We start from the raw sequence: 22060 nt of genomic DNA, 5'->3' as shown, positions 1-22060 counted from the left end.
GATGGATGGATGGATGGATGAACGGGTGGATGAGTGGATGGGTGGATAGATGGAGAGATGGATGGATGGATGGGTGGGTGGATGAATGGGTGGATGAGTGGATGGATGGATGGATGGATGGATGGATGAATAGATGGATGGATGGATAGATGGGTGGATGAATGGGTGAATGAGTGGATGGGTGGATAGATGTACAGAGGGGTGGATGGATGGATGAATGGATGGGTGGATGGATGGATGGATGGATGAGTGGATGGGTGGATAGATGGAGAGATGGATGGATGGATGGATGGGTGGATGGGTGGATGAGTGGATGAGTGGATGGGTGAACGGATGGATGGATGGACGGATGGATGAGTGGATGGGTGGATAGATGGATAGATGGATGGATGGATGGATGGACAGATGGATGATTAGATGGGTAAGGGTGGATGGGTGGATGGATAAGAATACACATGGATGGGTGAGGAGGTGAATAGACTTGGTAGGTGGTCAGCTGTCCCTGTGAGTCCTGCATCGATGGGGATGCCTGCTGTCCCTTCCAAGGCCCTCTTGGCTCACAGGTGCTGCACTTCCAGGACAGAATGCAGCCATCTGCTATTCCCTGGGTCTCAGTCTCCCTGCACAGACTTCCCTGGAGGAGGGGACACAGCAGAGCCAGAGTCCATTTTGCTGCCCCCTCCCATGTTAGCTTGCAAACCTCCTCCCCAGCAAGATCAGGTCTGGGAGCCACCAAGGGGTGGAAGCTGCTAAACGGTAATTAATCTGCGGCGGGAGGGGGTGCTAATACCTTAAAGACATGGGACACACTGGCAGCTCCTACCAATTAGTGACCTAACCCTGCAAGTGTGCTCTCTGCGGTGTGGCCAAGTTGATTACTCTAATTAATTTTGCATCGACCCACATGGATCTGCTGGGAGAGGGCTGATCGGCATGGGAGACAGATGCTGCCAGCCCTCAGCAACCCCCTCACTGCCCAGTCCACAAGGTCAAACGCCACCGCACCTGGCCTCCCAGGCTTTGGGAAGGTGGGGTCGCTGTTGACTCTCCAGGTCACACGCCAAGACCTGCCTCCCTCCCACCTTCTTTTTTAAAGATTTATTTATTTATTTATTTAATAGAGATGGGGTCTCGCTATGTTGCCCAGGCTGGAATGCAGTGGCTATTCACAGGCGCGATCCCACTACTGATCAGCACGGGAGTTTTGACCTGCTCTGTTTCCGACCTGGGCCGGTTCACCCCTCCTTAGGTAACCTGGTGGTCCCCCGTTCCCGGGAGGTCACCATATTGATGCTAAACTTACTGTGGACACCCGATCGGCATAGCACACTACAGCCCAGAACTCCTGGGCTCAAGCGATCCTCCAGCCTCAGCCTCCCGAGTAGCTGGGACTATAGGCACACGCCACCCCACCCAGCGCCTCCCACATTCTAAAAGCAGAGACAGGTACAGTTGGAGGACCCACACTCACCCCCGCCTCGGTGTCCTTGATTAGCAGTGGCAAGGAGGGGCTGGGAGCAGAGCGCCTTCCGGGGCCAACAGAGACCCCTGAATTGGCCTTGATATCACTCCAAGCCGAGAATGAATAAGAGTGAAGGACCAGGCATGGTAGTTCATGCCTGTGATCCCAGCACGTTGGGGAGGCTAAGGAGGAAGGATCGCTTGAGCCCAGGAGTCGAAGCTGCAGTGAGCCACGACTGCATCACCATACTGAAAAAAAATAAATAAATAAAAGAAGAGGTTACAACATCTGCTCTTGAAATTCACCCGAATGGAATCTACATGTGTTCAGCTGTGTGGGCTCCTTTTATTTAAGAATACATCTGAGACTGGGCGCAGTGGCTCACACTTGCAATCCAAGTACTTTGGAGGCCAAGACGGGCGGATCACCTCAGGTCGGGAGTTCAAGACCAGCCTGACCAACATGGTGAAACCCCGCCTTTATAAAAAATAGTAATAATAAATAAATAAAATAAAGACTACATCTGAGCAAGATTCATCCACGATGCTGGCTACTTTGGTGCTCGTACGTACTTAACTGTTCTGCAGCATTCTATTACATGAATATACGCCCTCTGGGACTACTGTGAGCAAATCTGCTATCAACAATCTTTTTTTTTTTTTTTTTTTCAGTCAAGGTCTCACTCTGTTGCTCAGACCGGAGTGCAGTGGCACAATCATGGCCCACTGCAGCCTCGACCTCCTGGGCTCAAGCGATCCTCCTGCCTCAGCCTCCTGAGTAGCTGTGACTAAAGGCATGCACCACCATGCCTGGCTAATTAAAACATTTGGCTGGAGCCGGGTGCGGTGGCTCAAACCTGTAATCCCAGCACTTTGGGAGGCTGAGGCGGGTGGATCACGAGGTTGAGAGATCGAGACCATCCTGGTCAACATGGTGAAACCCCGTCTCTACTGAAAATACAAAAAACTAGCTGGGCGTGGTGGCGCGTGCCTGTAATCCCAGCTACTCAGGAGGCTGAGGCAGGAGAATTGCCTGAGCCCAGGAGGCGGAGGTTGCGGTGAGCCGAGATCGCGCCATTGCACTCCAGCCTGGGTAACAAGAGCGAAACTCCGTCTCAAAAAAAAAAAAAAAAAAAAAAAAAAAAAAAAAAAAAAAAAAAAAAAATTTGGCTGGGCACGATGGCTCACGCCTGTAATCTCAACACTTTGGGAGGCTGGGTTGGGTGGATCACGAGGTCAGGAGTTCAAGACCAGCCTGGCCAACATGGTGAAACCTCATCTCTACTAAAAATACAAAAATTAGCTGGGTCTGGTGGTACATGCCTGTAATCCCAGCTACTTGGAAGGCTGAGGCAGAGGCTGCAGCGAGCTGAGATCATGCCATTGCACTCCAGCCTGGGTGAAAGAGTGAGACTCCATCTAAAAAAAAAATTTTTTTTTTTTTTACATACAGGGTCCCACTATGTTGTCCAGGCTGGTCTTGAACTCCTGAGTATGTGTGATCTCCAGAGCAGATATCTCTGCAGAAAAACGTCTCTGCAGAAAATTATAACAATTAAGCCAGGCGTGGTGGCTCACGACTGTAATCCCAGCACTTTGGGAGGCTGAAGTGGGTGGATCACCTGAAGTTGGGAGTTCGAGACCAGCCTGACCAATATGGTGAAGCCTCATCTTAAAAAAAAAAAAAAAAAAGAAAAGAAAATTATAACAATTAGCTGGGCAGGGCGGTGCATGCCTGTAGTCCCAGCTACTTGGGAGGCTGAGGTGGGAGGCCTATTTGAGCCAGAGAGGTCGAGGCTGCATTGAGGTATGATTGCACCACTGCAATCCAGCCTGCGTGACGGTGGGAGACGTTATCTCGGAAAGGGAAATAAGGCCGTGTGAAGACACACAGAGACGCTCAGGACGCTGACGTGTGAGGGCAGAGGCAGAGGCTGGATTTTTGTGGCTGCAAACCAGAGAATGCTGAGGAAGACCGGGGCCACAAGAAATGAGAAGAAAGGGTGAACGCAGAGGAATCCAGCTCTGGATTTTGCACATCTGGCCTCCAGAACCATGAGATAACACATTTCTTTTTCTTTTCTTTCTTTTTTTTAGACGGAGTTTCGCTCTTGTTACCCAGGCTGGAGTGCAATGGCGCGATCTCGGCTCACTGCAACCTCCGCCTCCCGGGTTCAAGCAATTCTCCTGCCTCAGCCTCCCAAGTAGCTGGGATTACAGGAGTGCACCACCACACCCAGCTGATTTTTTATTTTTGGTAAGAGATGGGGTTTCACCACGTTGGTCAGGCTGGTCTGGAACTCCTGACCTCTTGATCCCCTCGTTTCAGCCTCCAAATGCGCTGGGATTACAGGCATGAGCTACCGTGCCCAGCTTTATTATTATTATTATTTTTTAAGACAGTCTCACTCTGTCATCCAGGCTGGAATGCAATGGTGCTATCTCAGCTCACTGCAACCTCCGCCTTCCGGGTTCAAGCAATTCTCCTGCCTCAGCCTCCCGAGTAGCTGGGATGACAGGCATGCACCACCATACCCAGTGTTTTATTTTTGGTAAGAGATGGGTTTCACCACGTTGGTCAGGCTGGTCTCGACCTCCTGACCTCAAGTGATCCACTTGCCTCGGCCTCCCAAAGTGCTGGGATTACAGGCCTGAGCCACCATGCCCGGCCAAGAAAACACATTTCTGTTTTAAGCCGCTCAGTTTGTGACACTCTGTTACAGCAGCCCCCTGGAATCTCAGACATGTCCCCTAATCGTTCAATGGCAGCAAGCCGACCCCAGCCCTGAGCGGCCACAGATGAGCAACAGACACCAGCAGGACATGTCCACCCAGTCAAGGACACAGAAGTACCAAGTCAGCTAGCACGCAGGGGAACCCAGTGAAATATCCGAAGTCAAAACCCTCAGGAGAAGCAGGGTGAGGTGGCTCACCCCTGTGATCCCAGCACTTTGGGAAGCCAAGGCAGGAGGATTGTTTGAGCTCAGGAGTTTGTGACCAGCCTGGGCAACACAGCAAGACCCCATCTCCACAAAAAAATACAAATGTTAGCCAGGCATGGTGGCGGGCACCTATAATCCCAGCTACTTGGGAGGCCGAGGCAGGAGAATCTTTTGAACACGGGAGGCAGAGGCTACAGTGAGCCGAGATCACACCATGCACTCTGGCCTGGGTGACAGAGCGAGACTTGGTTTCAAAATAGAGGGAGAAAGAAAGAAGCCCCCAATGTGTCTTCTGTTTTTTGTTTGTTTGTTTTTTGTAGAGATGGGGATCTTGCTATGTTGGCCAGGCTGGTCTCAAACTCCTGACCTCAAGCAATCCTCCCACCTTGGCCTCCCAAAGCGCTGGGACTTCAGGCCATGCCTAGAATTTCTGTCTTTTTTTTCCTTTGAGATGGAGTCTCACTCTGTCACCCAGGCTGGAGTGCAGTGGTGCAATCTTGGCTCACCGCAACCTCTGCCTCCCAGGTTCAAGCAATGCTCCTGCCTCAGCCTCCTGAGTAGCTGGGATTACAGGCATGGACCACCACACCCAGGTAATTTTTGTATTTTTAGTAGAGAAAGGGTTTCACCATGTTGGCCAGGATGGTCTTGATCTCTTGACCTCGTGATCCATCTGCCTTGGGCTCCCAGAGTGCTGGGATTACAGGCTTGAGCCACCGTGCCTGGCATTGTCATTATTTTCAGATGCTGTCATTGTACATTAGGAAATGCTTCTCCACCCCTAACCCCCAGAGAGCTTACGAAGAACTCTGCTTGTGTTCAAGACACTTACAGTGCTACAAAACCAACTAGCTTGGCCGGGCACGGTGGCTCACGCCTGTAATCCCAGCACTTTGGGAGGCTGAGGCGGGTGGATCACAAGGTCAAGAGACCGAGACCATCCTGGTCAACATGGTGAAACCCCGTCTCTACTAAAAATACAAAACATGAGCTGGGCATGGTGGCACGTGCCTGTAATCCCAGCTACTCAGGAGGCTGAGGCAGGAGAATTGCCTGAACCCAGGAGGCAGAGGTTGCGGTGAGCCGAGATCGCGCCATTGCACTCCAGCCTGGGTAACAAGAGTGAGACTCCGTCTCAAAAAAAAAAAAAAAAAAAAACCCAACTAGCTTTCCACCAGTTGGCAACAGCCAGGGAGAATATATATTGGGAAAAAAAGAGCTGGTTCACAATAACATGCAGAAGCAAAATAAAAGCTCAAACGCGAAACAGACAAAAACTCGAAAGCTTCCGAAAAGAAAACTCAAGACACACATGGGAACTCCAAAAATCCACCAGACCCATGTATTAATTAGCTTGATGGGGTAATCAGTTCACAACGTATGAGTATATTAAAACGTCACGTGCACAACTTAAATGTACTTTAACATTAGTCAGGCCGGGTGCGGTGGCTCATGCCTGCCATCCCAGCACTTCAGGAGGCCAAGGCAGGTGGATCACCTGAGGTCAGGAGGTCGAGACCAGCCTGGCCAACATGCTGAAACCCCGTCTCTATTAAAAATACGAAAATTAGCTAGGCATGGTGGCACATGCCTGTCATCCCAGCTCTTCAGGAGGCTGAAGCAGGAGAATCGCTTGAATCGGGATGTTGCAGTGAGCTGAGATCTCGCCATTGCACGCCAGCCTGGGTGACAGAGCGAGACTCCTTCTCAAAAAAAAAATAGTCAATTATATTTCAATAAAGCTGAGGTGGAGGGAAGAAAAATACAAAACTATCGAAGGACAAAAAAAAAAAAACCAAAACATGGAAGCGATGGAGAGACATCCCAACGGCCAGGTGAAATGACCAAATACTATTAAAATGTCAGTTTCCTCTATGTTAATCCATAGGTCTTTATTTCAATACCAATCAAAGTTCTAGTCCGATTTTTTTTCAGAGCCAAGGGGAACTGAATACAATTATTTTAAAATTCACATGGGAGAATACACATTTCAGACTCCCCAGGAATTTTTTTTTAAGAAAAGAGTAGAGGAAGGTCGTTTGTTTTTGCAAGAAGTTGAAATGTATTGTAAAATGACAAAAATTATAAAGTTACAGTATCATGTAGCCACAAACTAATCAAAGCATATATTAACTTAGAGGGGAATTGAGGCATCTTTTCCTTTTTGGAGGGGAAGGCTGTGGTTGGCAGAACTGGGTACCATTAAGAATATAATAAAGGCCGGGCGCAGTGACTCATGCCGGTAATCCCAGCACTTTGGGAGGTTGAGGTAGACAGATCACGAGGTCAGGAAATCGAGACCATCCTAGCTAACATGGTGAAACCCTGTCTCTACTAAAAATACAAACATTACCTGGGTGTGGTGGGGCACGCCTGCAATCCCAGCAACTCGGAAGGCTGACACAGGAGAATCGCTTGAACCCGGGAGGTGGGGGTTTTGCAGTGAGCCGAGATCGCGCCATGGCACTACAGCCTGGCAGCAGAGAAGACTCCGTCTAAAAAAAAAAAGAATACAATAAAGAAGCTGGAGACAGCGGTGCACACCTCTAAGTGCAGCTACTCAGGAGGCTGAGGCGGGAGGATCCCTAGGGCCTGGGAGCTCAAGGCTGCCGTGAGCTATGATTGCACCACTGCACTCTAGCCTGGGCAACAGGGCAAGATGCTATCTTAACAAAAACTAGAGACTCTGTCTCAAAAAAAAGTAAATATATATATATATGTCTAAAACATGGGTTGTGTATTCCGTTATGTCAAAGAAAATCCATTTCTGGGAATCTAAAGTCTCTCTCACAAATTGTAAAGAGATATCTGTATAGTGCTCCTTCCAGTATCTTTCACTTTTTTTTTTTTTTTTTTTCAAAAATTGGCAAGAATCTAAATGTCTGTATCAATCAGGGTCCCTGCTAGGGTAAACTGATTGCACAACTGGTCTCAATGCTTCTTGCTGGCGGGGCCTGCTGGCTCAAGCCTGTAATCCCAGCACTTTGGGAGGACAAGGCAGGTGGACCACTTGAGGCCAGGAGTTCAAGACCAGCCTGGTCAACAAGGCAAAACCCCGCCGGTACTAAAAATGCAAAAAGTTAGTCAGGCGTGGTGGCACGTGGCTGTGGTTCCAGCTACTCCAGAGGCTGAGGCAGGAGAAGCGATCGAAGCCGGGACGCAGAGGCTGCAGTGAGCCGACGGCACGCCACTGCGCTCCACCAGCCTGGGTGACAGAGTGAGACTCCATTCTCAGAAAATAAAAAAATAAAAAGTTTAAAGGGTTGCATTTTTTTTTTAAAGAGATGGTTTCTTGCTATGTTGCCCAGGCTGGAGTGCACTGGTGCCATCATAGCTCACCCAGGTTCAACCTCCTGGGCTCAAGTGATCCTCCTGCCTCAGCCTCCTGAGTAGCTGGGACTAAAGGCGCCATCACCACACTCAGCCTGTGTTTTTATTTTTGTTTTATTTTATTTATTTACTTATTTTTGAGAGAGAGCCTGACTCTGTCGCCCAGGCTGGAGCGCAGTGGTGTGATCTTGGCTCACTGCAACCTCCGCCTCCCAGGTTCAAGCAATTCTCCCGCTTCAGCCTCCCGAGTAGCTGGGATTACAGGCACATGCACCACCAAGCCCGGCTAATTTCGTATTTTTAGTAGAGATGGGGTTTTGCCATGTTGGTCAGGTTGGTCTCCTGACCTCAGGTGATCTGCCCACCTCGGCCTCCCAAAGTGCTGGGAATTACAGGCGTGAGCCACTGCACCCGGCCTCCATTTACAGTTTTAAAAGCCTAAATTATCATGAATAAAACAAGAGAGGTGCCAATGCAATGTAGGCATACGGAAGAGAGAAAGAACATTTGCGAAAAACCTGGTGATGTCCAAATAAATTTCGTCAGATGTGAGGCTGGGGTGGTGGCTTATGCCTGTAACCCCAGCACTTTGGGAGGATGAGCCGGGAGGATCGCTTGTGTTCATGAGTTCAAGACCAGCCTGGCCAACATAGCAAGGCCCTGTCTCTACAAAAAGGTTTAAAAATTAGCCAAGTGTGGTGGTGTGTGCCTATAGTCTCAGCTGCTTAGAAGGCTGAGGTGGGAGGACTGCTTGAGGTTAGGAGTTCGAGTCTGTAGTGACCTATGACTGGACCACTGCATTCTAGCCTGGGCGGTGGAATACGCCTGTCTCAAAACACACACACACACACACACACACACACACACAAAACTTTACAGTGCTCGTCTACTCATGTTGATATGGTAGATATGCGAATGTACTGTGTTTTTCTGTTTTTGTTTTTTAGATGGAGTTTCGTTCTTGTCACCGAGGCTGGAGTGCGGTGGTGCAATTTCAGCTCACTGCAACCTCCGCCTCCCGGGTTCAGGCAATTCTCCTGCCTCAGCCTCCTGAGTAGCTGGGATTACGGGCACGCACCACCATGCCCAGCTAATTTTTTGTATTTTTAGTAGAGACGGGGTTTCACCATGTTGACCGGGATGGTCTCAAACTCTTGATCTCAGTGATCCGCCCACCTCAGCCTCCCAAACTGTTGGAATTACAGGCGTGAGCCACTGTGTCCAGCCTGTACTGTGGTTTAACAAGATGGGAACGTGAGGCTGAGCATGATGGCTCACGCCTAATCCCAGCACTTTGGGAGGCCAAGGCAGGCGGATCACCTGGGGTCAGAAGTTTGAGATCAGCCTGGACAACATGGTGAAACCTCATCTCTACTAAATATATAAAATTAGCCAGTCGTGTTGGTGAGCACCTGTAATTCCAGCTACTTGGGAGACTGAGGCAGGAGAATTGCTTGAACCCAGGAGGCAGAGGTTGCAGTGAGCTGAGATTACACCACTGCACTCCAGCCTGGATGACAGAGGAAGACAGAGGTGCCCCCCAGCCCCCCCCCCAAAAAAAAGGCCAGGCGCAGTGGCTCATGCCTGTAATCCCAGCACTCTTAGAGGCCAAGGTGGGTGGATCATGAGGTCAGCATTTTGAGACCAGCCTGACCAACATGGCGAAATCCTGTCTCTACTAAAAAAAATACATAAACATTAGCTGGGCGTGGTGGTGGGTCCAGTAATCCCAGCTACTAGGGAGGCTGAGGCAAGAGAATCATTTCAACCCGGGAGGTGGAGGTTGCAGTGAACCAAGATCACACCATTGCACTCCAGCCTGGGCAACACGAGCGAAACTTGGTCTCAAAAAAAAGAACTAAAATTAAATACCAATGGTGACATTTTCTTCCTATTTGTTTTTAGTATTTTCTAATTACATTTTCAATCAGAAAGCAAGAAATGGTAACGGTGGACGGCAGGTCACAGAAAATGGGCAAAGCCATTTCTGTAAACTTCTTCAATATTTACGTAAGGTTATTTTGCACATAAGTGCGTGTTTACAGGGAAGGCATTTCCCAGGCTTTCTCTCTGGAACGGTGAGACGGATAACTTTTGGGTGTGACGGTTGATGGTGTCCCATCAGCCATCAAATTTTACTACGATTTTACGGCCTAAGACACGCATTGTTTGTGTAATAAAAAGTAATAAGAGGATTTCTTTTTCTGCCTCCTTGACTTCCCCCACGGCCTTACCCAACACCCACACTAATTGATCCTTAATCAAATATTCAAATGGATGCTTCAGGAAAGGCACAGTGCTTCGGCCGTTTCAATGAGGAATAATACCCCCTCCCCACTGCCACCCCCTCCCTTGTCCCCCTCTTTTGGTGATCCAACCCCTACTTCGCTCCCCCACCCCGCCCCACTAGAATCTCGAAAATATCTTTGGTTTTAAGAGTTCCCTGGGGAAGCCTTGTTCTAAATGAGGTGTAAAAATCTAAGCGGCACAAAAAAAAAAAAAAATATCGTGAGGTTGGAATCAATATTCTCTTCACAGCTCCATTGATTAACAACCATATTCTTCATTTATTAATTATGAAGGGGGATTTCAGAGCCTCCATCTCCTTCTTTCGCGGTGACATGGCGGCTTCCCCCCTCCTCCCTGCCTCCTCAGGTCTGGGACCTGTAGTGCCCAGGGCTCAGCATCCCCGAAGCCAGGGGAGGAGGGAGGGAGGTGGGCATTCCGCCCCCAACAGCGGGTTCAGCCAGGAGCAGAGAGCTCCGTCTTGCTTTGAAATCAGCCTCAACGCAAAAGGGTCTAGTTGTCTGTTCTCATGCTGGCTTTGCCATCTGTCCCCTTAAAAGACAAGCTCTAGGGGCCGGGCGCGGTGGCTCAAGCCTGTAATCCCAGCACTTTGGGAGGCCGAGGCAGGTGGATCACGAGGTCAAGAGATCGAGACCATCCCGGTCAGCATGGTGAAACCCCGTCTCTACTAAAAATACTTAAAAAAAAAAAAAAAATCAGCTGGGCATGGTGGCGTGTGCCTGTAATCCCAGCTACTCAGGAGGCTGAGGCAGGAGAATTGCCTGAATCCAGGAGGCGGAGGTTGCGGGGAGCCGAGATCACGCCATTGCACTCCAGCCTGGGCAACAAGAGTGAAACTCCATCTCAAAAAAAAAAAAGACAAGCTCTAGGGCTGGTTGCGGTGGCTCACTCCTGTCATCCCAGCACTTTCGGAGGCCAAGGTGGGTGAATCACAAGGTCAGGAGTTCCAGACCAGCCTGGCCAACATGGAGAAACCCCGTCTCTACTAAAAATATGGAAATTAGCTGGGCATGGTGGTGCATGTAGTCCCAGCTACTCGGGAGGCTGAGGCAGGAGAATCGCTTGAACCTGGGAGGTGGAGGTTGCAGCCAGCCGAAATCATGCACTCCAGCCTGGGCGACAGAGCAAGACTCTGTCTCAGAAAAAAAAAAAGAATACAAGCTCTCCATGGCTGGGCGTGGTGGCTCACACCTGTAATCCCAGCACTTTGAGAGGCTGAGGTGGGCGAATCACAAGGTCAGGAGTTCGAGAGCAGCGTGGCCAACATGGCGAAACCCCATCTCTACTGAAAATACAAAAATTAGCCAGGCATGCCTGTAATCCCAGCTACTTGGGAGGCTGAGGCAGGAAAATTGCTTCAACCCGGGAGGCGGAGGGTGGAGTGAGCCGAGCTCACGAAACCGTACTCCCGCCTCAGCGACAGAGTGTGAGTCTGTCTCAAAGAAAAGAAAAGAAAGAAAAGAGAAGGAGGAGGAGGGGGAGGTGGGAGAAGGAGGAGGAGGAGGAGGAGAAGAAAGGAAGACAAAGAGGAGGAAGAAGAAGAAGAAAAGCTCCGTGTGGGACCTCGTGTGCTTTCCCTGCTCTGTTTGTGATGCTCGGCGCACGTGCTCTAGAAACTGTGCTGGGTGACAAGACGGTGGCGAAGTCACAGACACAGGAGACAGGAAGAGACAGGCAGCAGGGAGCGGAGCTGGAAAGCGGCTCTGAGCATGGTCCAGTCATGTGCGCTGGCCTCTGGGAGTCTCACCTCCCTTTCCCCTGCTCCATTTCTGACGCTGGGCACACATGCCCAGTAAAGCTGTGCTGAGCGAGTCAACCGTGGGTGTGTTGGCTGAACGCGGCACCTGGCGGTCCTAGGTCCCGCCTTCCTAACCTTGTGGGCCTCAGTTTTCTCATCTGTGAAATAGCACCTCCATCAGATGAGGCCACACCTCATGTCAGGCTGAACCTCCTTGATTATATTGTGGGGGGATGTCTTTCATCTGGGAAGTCACTGGGTCAGGAGCCAGGTCAGATTCACCTGGATGAGAATCACAACAGCCTAAAAGTGATCACTGAAAATGCTTGTGGGTGGACAAATGGATGGGTGGATTGATGAACGGATAGGTGGATTGACGAACGGATGGGTGGATTGACAAACGGATGGGTGGACTGACAAACGGATGGGTGGACTGACGAACGGATGGGTGGACTGACGAACGGATGGGTGGATTGACGAACGGATGGGTGGATTGAGGAACAGATGGGTGGATTGACGAACGGATGGGTGCATTGATGAACGGATGGGTGGATTGATGAACGGATGGGTGCACTGATAAATGGATGGGTGGGAGGTCGGCGGGGATGGGTGGATAAGTGGGTGGGTGGGCGAATGAACAGATGTGTGGTAGGGTAGATGAGTGAATGGTATGTAAATGGATAGAGGTGTGGGTGGAAGGGGAATCAATCAGTGAATGAGTGTGAGGGCAGCTGACTGGAGGAACTGAACGGATGCCTGCATGGATAGATGGTACATGGGTGTGCGGATGGGTGGAAGGGTGAGTGGATGGACAGAACAACGAACAGGTGGATGACAAAATAAAGATAAACAATGAATGAGTAGATGAATAGATGGGTGAATGGTGCGGCGAATGGATCAGTGGGTGGCTGGTTGGCTAGGTGGGTGGGTAGATGGATATACGAGTGAATACATGTGTCATGTGCGGGAGAATACACAAATGGGTAGACGGATGGGAGGATGGATGGCTAGAAAGATAGATGAATGAACGGATCAGCGGATGGGAGGATAAATGGGTAGATGGATGGCTGGATGGCTGGATGGGAGGATAGATGGATGGAGAGGAGGGTGTATGCATGTATATATAAATGGATAGGATAAATGGCTGGGTGGGTGGGTGGATGGATAGATGGATGGATCCATCCATGGATGGGTGAATATAGGATAGATAGGATGGATGGATGGATGGATAGACGGGTGGACGGATGGGAGGATGGATGGTAGAGGAGAATGAATGGGTGGATGGGAGAATGAATGGGTGGAAAGATAAATTAATGGACAGGAGGATGATGGATAGATAAGTGGGAGGACAGAATAGGTGAGAAGATGGGAGGATGGAGGGTGGATGGGTGGGAGGATGAACAGAGAGATGGGAGAATGGATGGCTGGATGGATGGGTGGATGGATGGATGGATGGGAGGATGGAGGGTGGAAGGTGGGAGGATGAATAGATGAATGGATGGATGGGTGGGAAGATAGATGGAGGGATGGGTGAGTGGATGGATGGATAGATGAGTGGATGGGTGGGTGGCTGGATGGATAGGAGGATGGATGGGAGAATGGATGAATGGGTGAATTGATAGATGGGTAGATGGATGGGAGAATAAATGGGTGTGGGAGTATGGATGGGTGATGGATGGATAGATGGATGAATGGATAGATGGAAAGATGGATGGATGGGTGAATGGATGGATGGGTAGATGGGTAGATGAATGGGAGAATGAATGGGTATGGGAGGATGGATGGATGGGAGGATAGATGGATGGATGGACGAATGGATGGATGGAAAGATGGATGGATGGATGGATGGATGGATGGATGGATGAGCAGATGGGTAGATGGATGGGAGAATGAATGGGTGTGGGAGGATGGATGGATGGATGGGAGGATGGATGGATGGATGGATGGATGGGTGGGTGAATGGACAGATGAATGGATGGATGGACGAATGGATGGATAGAAAGATGGATGGATGGATGAGCAGATGGGTAGATGGATGGGAGAATGAATGGGTGTGGGAGGATGGATGGATGGGAAGATGGATAGATGGATGAATGGATGGGTGAATGGATGGATGGATGGGTGAACAGATGGATGAATGGATGGATGGATGGGTGAATGGATGAATGGATGGATGGATGGGTGAATGGATGAATGAATGGATGGATGGATGGGTGAATGGATGAATGAATGGATGGATGGATGGGTGAATGGATGGACGGGTAGATGGGTAGATGGATGGGAGAATGAATGGGTGTCGGATGAATGGATGGATGAATGGATAGATGGGTAGATGGGTAGATGAATGGGAGGATGGATGAGTATGGGAGAATGGATGGATAAATGCCAGAGTGTCTTGGTGGAGAGGCAGGCGGTGCGGTGGTGGAAGGATGGTGGTGAGTGGGTGGGTGTAGGTGGGTGAACACGGGGCCTGAGTGGGTTATTTTGCACTGGTTCCTCGTGCAGCACCCCAGCTTTCTGGAGCTCCCTTTCCCAATATTGAACCTGTGTGAGGACACCTGGTCCCGGCTCAGTTCTCTGTAAAGGACAGTGGCGGTGGAGTGCGGTAAGAGGGTCTCACCTGCAGCAGAAACAGCAGGGGACTGGAGCTGGGAGCAAGGGTGGGTGCGCCTGGGGGGGAAGAGCAGGATTCCAGGCCAGAAGGGACTCCTGGGTGAGTAGAAAGCCCAGTGCCCCAGCCTGGTCCTCCTGAGGGACCCTGTAACAACCGAGCTGGCCCTCCCTGCCCACCACCACCTGCCCACCACCACCCACCAGGGCTCCAGACGCCCCTGCCCCTCCCCCCTCCCCTCCCCCACTCCAAGCGCTCCCAGCCTCTCCCCTCCCCTGGCTCCGTCTGTACCCCGCCCCGCCCCGTGAGTGCTCGTGCTCTCCGCGGGGATCCGGGAGAAGAGGGGCGGCTCCGCACCGGGTGCTGGGGCGCAGAGCCTGCGGCAGGAGCTGTCAGCGCCGATGGTGGGGAGGGGGTTCCTCCACCCGAGGTCGATGGGAGCCGGGGCCCAGGCTGCGGTTTACACTGAATCCACAAAAATCACCGAAGCTTGAAAAGTGCTCAATACGCCATCGATCGCTCTCTGCTGATCGGTGCCGCAGCCACAGCGGGGCGGGGGGTGGGATGGGGGTAGGGGAGGCGGGGCGAGCAAACCAGGCTCCCTGCCTGCACCCCATGGCGGCCCCGGCCCGAGGGCCTGGGCAAGAGGTCCCCATCCCGTGGGCAGGCCCGGGCTCCAGGCCTGAGGACACTGGGCAGGTGGGGGGTTGGGGGATGGGGAAAGAACGCCCCCTCCTCTACCCAGCCAGTGCTATCTATGGGCCTGGAACTGCAAAATCCTTCTCCAGGCCGGGCGGGGCAGCTCGCGCCTGTAATCCCAGCACTTTGGGAGGCTGAGGCGGCGGGTCACTTGAGGTCGGGAGTTCGAGACCAGCCTGGCCAACATGGTGAAACCTCACTCTACTAAAAATACACAAATTAGCCGGCGTGGTGGCGCATGCCTGTAATCCCATCTACTCGGGAGGCTGAAGCAGGAGGATCCCTTGAATCCAGGAGGTGGGGGTTGCAGTGAGCTGAGATCAAGCCACTGCACTCCAGCTAGGGGGACAGAGTAAGACTCAGTCTCAAAAAAAAAAAAAGAAAGAAAGAAAGAAAGAAAGAAAGAAAAGAAAAAGTCCTTCCCCAGATGCTTCCAGCAACAAAGAGTTCAGACGAACCCTGCCTCATTCACTGCGGCTGCTGTGTGATACTCGGTGGGTTTCTTTTTTTTTTTTTTTTTTTTTTGAGATGGAGTTTCGCTCTTGTTACCCAGGCTGGAGTGCAATGGCGCGATCTCGGCTCACCGCAACCTCTGCCTCCTGGGTTCAGGCAATTCTCCTGCCTCAGCCTCCCGAGTAGCTGGGATTATAGGCACGCGCCACCATGCCCAGCTAATTTTTTGTATTTTTAGTAGAGACGGGGTTTCACCATGTTGACCAGGATAGTCTCGATCTCTCGACCTCGTGATCCACCCGCCTCGGCCTCCCAAAGTGCTGGGATTACAGGCTTGAGCCACCGCGCCCGGCCACTCAGTGGGTTTCTTAACCTCTCTGTGCCTCCATCACCATGTCTGCGAGATGGGTGTTGTGGCACGCACCCTGCCTGCAGTTCATGGCTTCCTTAGTGTCCCAGTTGGGAATTTCCTGTGACCTTCTGGGGCCTTCTCTCCTTCTCAGCTGGGGAAGAGGTTTTCCTGCCTGAAAAGCCTCTTCCTTGGTGCAAAGGCTTCCAGGCAGGTCACAGCTTAGAGCACTCAGGGGGCTGCCAGCACCAGTGGCCACGACACGCATTAGGAAGCAGGTCAGTGGGAAGAGGTGAGGCCGCGGGGCGGGCAGCCACTTGCTGGGGGTAGCGTTTGTCCTTTTGTTTTATGGTTTTTGTCTTGTTGTTTTTTGAGATGGAGTCTGGCTCTGGCGCCCAGGCTGGAGTGCAGTGGCGCCATCTCGGCTCACTGCAGCCTCTGCCTCCGGGTTCAAGCGATGCTCCTGCCTCAGCCTCCTCAGTAGACTAATTTTTTGGGGGGAGGGGGGCTGCATTTGTTATTCATCCTGGAGGTGGCAGGGAGCCACAGGGGACTTAGAGCAGAGGTGTGACACGAACCGGGCAGCTCCTTCCCCAGAGCCGAGTGTGTCCCGCTGGCCTCCGCGCTGACCTCCCCTCTTCTCCTCCCCCCACGGCCCACTGCTCACCACGTCCTGCCCTCCTCCCTCTGCAGTGTCTCCCGCGGACCCCACAATGGCCCTGCAAAGACCTCTCGAGTCCAGGTGTGAATTCGGCCCTCCTCCACTCTAAGCCCCGCCATGGCTCCCCCCGGCCATCCCAAGCCCTCGGCCCAGGGCTCTCCCAACTCCGTGACGCGTTCACGGCCAGTGAGGCCACCAGGCCCACCTCACGCCGCAGCACCGCCCGGCCGTGCCACACTCACCCTGTGCCCACCCAGCCTTGTCCTGGCAGTTCCTCCGGCCTGGAGGTCGCCCCCACCCTGCATGCCGGGGAAAGCCCTCCTCATCCTTCAAGCCGTTCCCCAGAAGCCCCCCGAGGCAGCGTCTCCCAGAGGCACCCCAGCCCGCGGCCTCCTCCCAGCGCAGCCTGGACTGGCTGCGGGGACCTCCTGCCCGCTTCATAGAAGGCGGAAGAACGAGGCCTTGGCAGCAGGGACTGGGGTTGGCCGAGCCCAAGAGACACAAACCAGAACCTTCCTCCGAGTGCTGGGGAAACTGAGGCCCGCTGGCAGATCCTACCTCCCACAGCTCCCTCTGGCCTTTCAGCACAGCCCCCAACTCACACCCAGAAGGAGCCCCCAGAACCAGGTCCCAGAGGGAGAGAGAGAAGAGAAAATAAAGAGAAAAGGCAAGTGTGACCAGGGCCCCCCCACTACCCAGTTCACGAGGCCCCCTCTCTTCCTGGAGGGCCCCACTCAGAGTCTCGGCCCCCACCGGGGCCCCCATCTGACCCGTGCCAGAGCAGGGGCCGCCCCCACCCTCTCCAAAGCTCAGGGAGCCAATTCCATTCCCACGAATCTCACACCTGGATGATTAATAATTGAAGAATATGTATGTCTTTGGGGGCCCAGGATAAATCAGAAATAACTACAGCATTCGTCTGCTGCCAGAGGCACAGCGCCCGCCCGTGGAGGGACAGAGCCAGGAGAGGGGGCGTGGGCTTTCGGGAGCCCAGAAGCCCGGATGACACGGAAGAATGATTTCAAAACCACCCTAATATAATCACTCGCGGAGGACGTTCTCTGCACCGGGAAGGCACCGTGCTGAGGCTTTGGGAGCCAATGATCTCACCAACCCCATTTTACAGATGGGGAAACTGAGGCACAGACCGGGGAAGTGACTCGCCCATGGTCACACAGCTAGGATTCAAGCAAATACCATCCCCCCACACCTTTATCCTGTCTTGCTGTCACCATTGCCAGGCTTCCTGCACCCAGGCTTGCAGGGGGCGCAGAGGCTGGGTACATGGGGGCTCTCTGTCCTCCACCCCGACGGCCCATGGCCTGCATGTGTCACCTGCACTCACCCGACACGTCCTGAAAATCCTTTTTTTTTTTTTTTTCCGAGACAGAGTCTTGCTCTGTCGCCCAGGCTGGAGTGCAATGGCGCGATCTCGGCTCACTGCAACCTCTGCCTCCCAGATTCAAGCGATTCTCCTGCCTCAGCCTCCTGAGTAACTGGGATTACAGGCACCCGCCACCAGGACCAGCTAATTTTTTCCTTTATTGTTTTTGTTTTCTTAGAAACTTTTTTTTTTTTTTTTTTTTTTTTTTAGAAAGAGTGTCGCTCTTGTTACCCAGGCTGGAGTGCAATGGCGCAATCTCGGCTCACCGCAACCTCCGCCTCCTGGGTTCAAGCAATTCTCCTGCCTCAGCCTCCTGAGTAGCTGGGATTACAGGCACGGGCCACCATGCCCAGCTAATTTTTTTGTGTTTTTAGTAGAGACGGGGTTTCATCACATTGACCAGGATGGTCTCGATCTCTCGACCTCGTGATCCACCCGCCTCGGCCTCCCAAAGTGCTGGGATTACAGGCTTGAGCCACCGCGCCCGGCCATGTTTTCTTTTGTTTTGTTTTTTGAGATGGAGTCTTGCTCTGTCACCCAGGCTGGAGTGCAGAGACACCATCTCGGCTCCCTGCAACCTCCGCCTCCCAGGTTCAAGCGATTCTCCTGCCTCAGCCTCCCGAGTAGCTGGGATTACAGGTGCCTGTTACCACACCCGGCTAATTTTTAGTAGAGACAGGGTTTTACCATGTGAGCCAGGATGGTCTCGATCTCCTGACCTTGTGATCTGCCCGCCTCAGCCTCCCAAAGTGCTGGGACAACAGGCGTGAGCCACTGTGCCCAGCCTTATTATTTTTAGGGGTTTTTTTGTATTTTTAGTAGAGACAGGGTTTCACTGCGTTGGCCAGGCTGGTCTCAAATGCCTGACCTCGAGTGCTTCAGCCTTCCAAAGTGCTGGGACAACAGGCGTGAGCCACTGCTCAGGGTACAAGTGACATCTTGAGGCTCAGCCCCGCGTGACCCTATGTGAGGCTGCTCCGGGATCTATTTGATGGAAACTGATGAGGTCAGAAGACACTGAGGGGCATCCAGGTTCAGGGCGGTACGAGCCCCAGTAGCCAATGGGTGGAAGCACCCAAGTGTCCACCACCAGACAGAAGGATACACAGGACCCAGCCACGAAAAGGAACAAGGCTCTGACCCAGGCCACCGCATGGATGACCCTTGACGACATCACACTCAGTGAGAGACGCCAGACACAGAAGGACCAATCCTGTGTGACTCCACGCATAAAAAGGCCCTCAAGTCATCAGATCGAGAGACAGAAAGTAGCATGGCGGCCGGGGGCCGTGGCTCGCGCCTGTAATCCCAGCGCTTTGGGAGGCCGAGCGGGGAGGATGGCTTGAACCCAGGAGTCTGAGATCAGCCTAGGCAACATGGCAGAAGCCTGTCTACAAAACATGCAAAAATTAGCCGAGCATGGTGGCATGCACCTGTAATCCTGGCACTTTGGAAGGCTGAGGCAGGAGAGCTGCTTGAACCCGGGAGGTTGTAGTAACCTGAGATTACGCCACTGTACTCCAGGCTGCGCAAGAGTGAGACTCAGTCTCAAAAAAAAAAAAAAAAAATCTTGAGAAGCGAAACTTTATCTATAAATGTTTTACCACTGTTTTTAAAAAGTAAATTTTTACAGGCTGGGCGTGGTGGCTCACACCTGTAATCCCAGCACTTTGGGAGGCTGAGGCGGGTGAATCGCCTGAGGTCGGGTGTTCGAGACCAGCCTGACCAACATGCAGAAACCCCTTCTCTACTAAAAATACAAAATTAGCCAGGTGTGCTGGCGAGGGACTGTGATCCCAGCTCCTGGGGAGGCTGAAGCAGGAGAATTGTTTGAACTCGAGAGGCAGAGATTGCAATGAGCCGAGATTGCACCATTGCACTCCAGCCTGGGCAACAAGAGCAAAATTCCATCTCAAAAAAACAAAAAAAAAAAATACAAAAAGGCCGAGTGCGTTGTCTCACACCTATAATCACAGCACTTTGGGAGGCCAAGGTAGGTTACTTGAGGTCAGGAGTTTGAGACCAGCCTGACCAACGTAATGAAACCCTGTTTTACTAAAAATACAGAATTAGCCAGGTGTAGTGGTGCAAGCCAGTAATCACAGCTGCTTGGGAGGCTGAGGCAGGAGAATCGCTTGAACATGGGAGGTGGAGGTTGCAGTGGGCCAGGATGGTGCCATTGCACTCCAGCCTGGGAACGAAACTCTGTCTCAAAAAAATAGAAAGAAAAGAAAAAGTAATTGGACCACAGGCAGGCACCCCCACACCTGCCTGCTCTTTTAATTTCTATTTTTGTAGAGATGGGATCTTGCCATGTTGCCCAGGCTGGTGGAAAACTCCTGGCGATCCTCCCACCTCGGCCTCCCAAAGTGCTGTGGTTATAGGCATGAGCTTTAGGAGGGAGTATGGCCCTGCCCACATCTTGATTTCAAGTTTCTGGCCTCTACACTGGAGAAGGATGAACCTGTGGGCTTTTTTGTTTTGTTTTTTGAGATAGGGTCTTGATCTGTCACCCAGGCTGGAATGCAGTAGTGTGATGTTGCCTCACTGCGTCCTTGACATCCTGGGCTCACGTGATCCTCCTACCTCAGCCTCACAAGTAATTGGGACCAAAGGCACGCCCGGCTAATTTGTGTATTTTTTCCAGAGACTGGAGTCTCCCTGTGTTGTTCAGGCTGGTCTCGAACTCCTGGCCTCAAATGATCCTCCTACCTCAGGCTCCCAAATAATTGGGACCAAAGGCACGACCAGACCTGGTCAATTTTTATAGCGATGGGCGGGGGGTGGGGGTGTCTCGTTATATTGTCCAGGCTGGCCTCAAACTCCTGGCCTCAAGTGATCCTCCCGCCACGGCCTCCCACAGCGCTGGGGTCACAGGTGTCACCCCTGCCCCCCACCCCCGATCCAGGTATAAACAATCTCTCCATCCCATTTCACAGGCGGGAACGTCGAGGTTCTGCCCCTTGCCTGAGCTAGCGAAGGGGAACCGGATTGGGACCCGGACAGTAGGGCCCCTGCGCCCACCTGCAGGATGCCGCGGACCCCGAGGAAGCCCTGGGCTGGGTGCTGGGGGAGGCTCCGCGGCGCAGTCCAGCAGGCGGGAGGCGGTGCTGCCGTCGCTACTGTTGCCATCACCGTTACGGAGAGACAGGCCGAGGCGGGGGCACCGGGCCCCTCCCGGAAGCCCTTCCCGAGCTTCTTCAGCGCCTGGGGCGGCGGCGGTCGATGGCCGCTGGGCGCCCGCCGAGCCCGCTCCGGGCCGCGCGGGTGCGCATGCGCGGCGCCCCGGGATTGATCGGCGGCTCTCGGGTCTCCCCGCACCCGGCCGGCCCCGCCCCCCGCGGGCGTTGCTCGGCAACCGCGGCCCGGCGCGCTCCCATTGGCCGGCGGCGGTCCCGGCCCCGCCCCCACGTGGTCACTTGGTCAGTGCGGCCGGGGCTTGGCCGGGGGCCTGGCTCCCTGCGCGGGTCGATTCCGCCTCGCGTCTTGACCTTTCCCGGCGCGGGGAGGGGGCCCAGGAGAACGGAGGGAGCTGGACTATCTTGGAAAGAAACTTTATTGACCCGTTTCTTATCTTGGGGACGCACGGTTCCCGCGGCGGGGGGCGAGTGGCCGGCCGGGTGGGGGTGGGGGTGGGGGTAGGGGTGGCCGGCACCCCCCTCCTGGACATCGGGTCCCCTGCCCGCCGCCCTGGCTATCTCCCTGGGCGGGCTGCCCTCCATTCCCTAGATGGGAAAACCGAGGCCCTCAAGGACTGGGGGTTACCCAAGGCGCACAGGGTTTATGGGGTGCAAGGAGCCTGGAGCCCAGAAAATGAGGGTGGGGTGGGGTGAGGGGCTCCAAGTTCCTTCTGCCACGCCGTGCTGACATCTGCACCCTCCAAGCAAAGCTAAAACGTCTTCCCGCGTTGCCTGGTCCCGCACCCTCGCAGCCTGGAACCCACCACCCCGTAAGGAGGGACCGTTCCTTACTTTTAAATGCGATGTTGAACAGCCACGAAAAAGAAGGAAATCAAATCCTTTGCAGCAACAGGGGTCCAGCTGGAGGCCCTTATCCCCAGCGAATGAACGCAGGCACAGAAAAGCAAGCTCCCATGTTCTCACTTGTGACAGCTAAACGTGGGGT

At 53.0% G+C, this 22060-nt stretch overlaps 1 long non-coding RNA gene across 5 annotated transcripts in view; it reads right to left on the bottom strand.

The window, feature by feature from the left end:
• Positions 1-21192, bottom strand: part of LOC141581050 (uncharacterized) — a 57184-nt gene extending 35992 nt beyond the window's left edge. For 4 of the 5 annotated variants that reach the window (XR_012513488.1, XR_012513491.1, XR_012513490.1 and 1 more), the window contains exons 1-3: positions 20960-21192; positions 6757-6898; positions 1472-1710 (exon numbers count right to left, since the gene is read on the bottom strand). This is a non-coding gene — a long non-coding RNA (uncharacterized LOC141581050). The remainder of the gene's footprint in view (positions 1-1471; positions 1711-6756; positions 6899-20959) is intronic. The other variant, XR_012513492.1, reaches the window with a different exon arrangement.
• Positions 21193-22060: the final 868 nt, after the last annotated feature.

The sequence above is a fragment of the Saimiri boliviensis genome, chromosome 14, assembly GCF_048565385.1.
Source record: "Saimiri boliviensis isolate mSaiBol1 chromosome 14, mSaiBol1.pri, whole genome shotgun sequence".
In the NCBI taxonomy this organism is placed as follows: Eukaryota; Metazoa; Chordata; class Mammalia; order Primates; family Cebidae; genus Saimiri; species Saimiri boliviensis.
The sequence above is the reverse complement of the archived record's forward strand: the minus strand, read 5'-3'. Positions and strand labels throughout refer to the sequence as shown.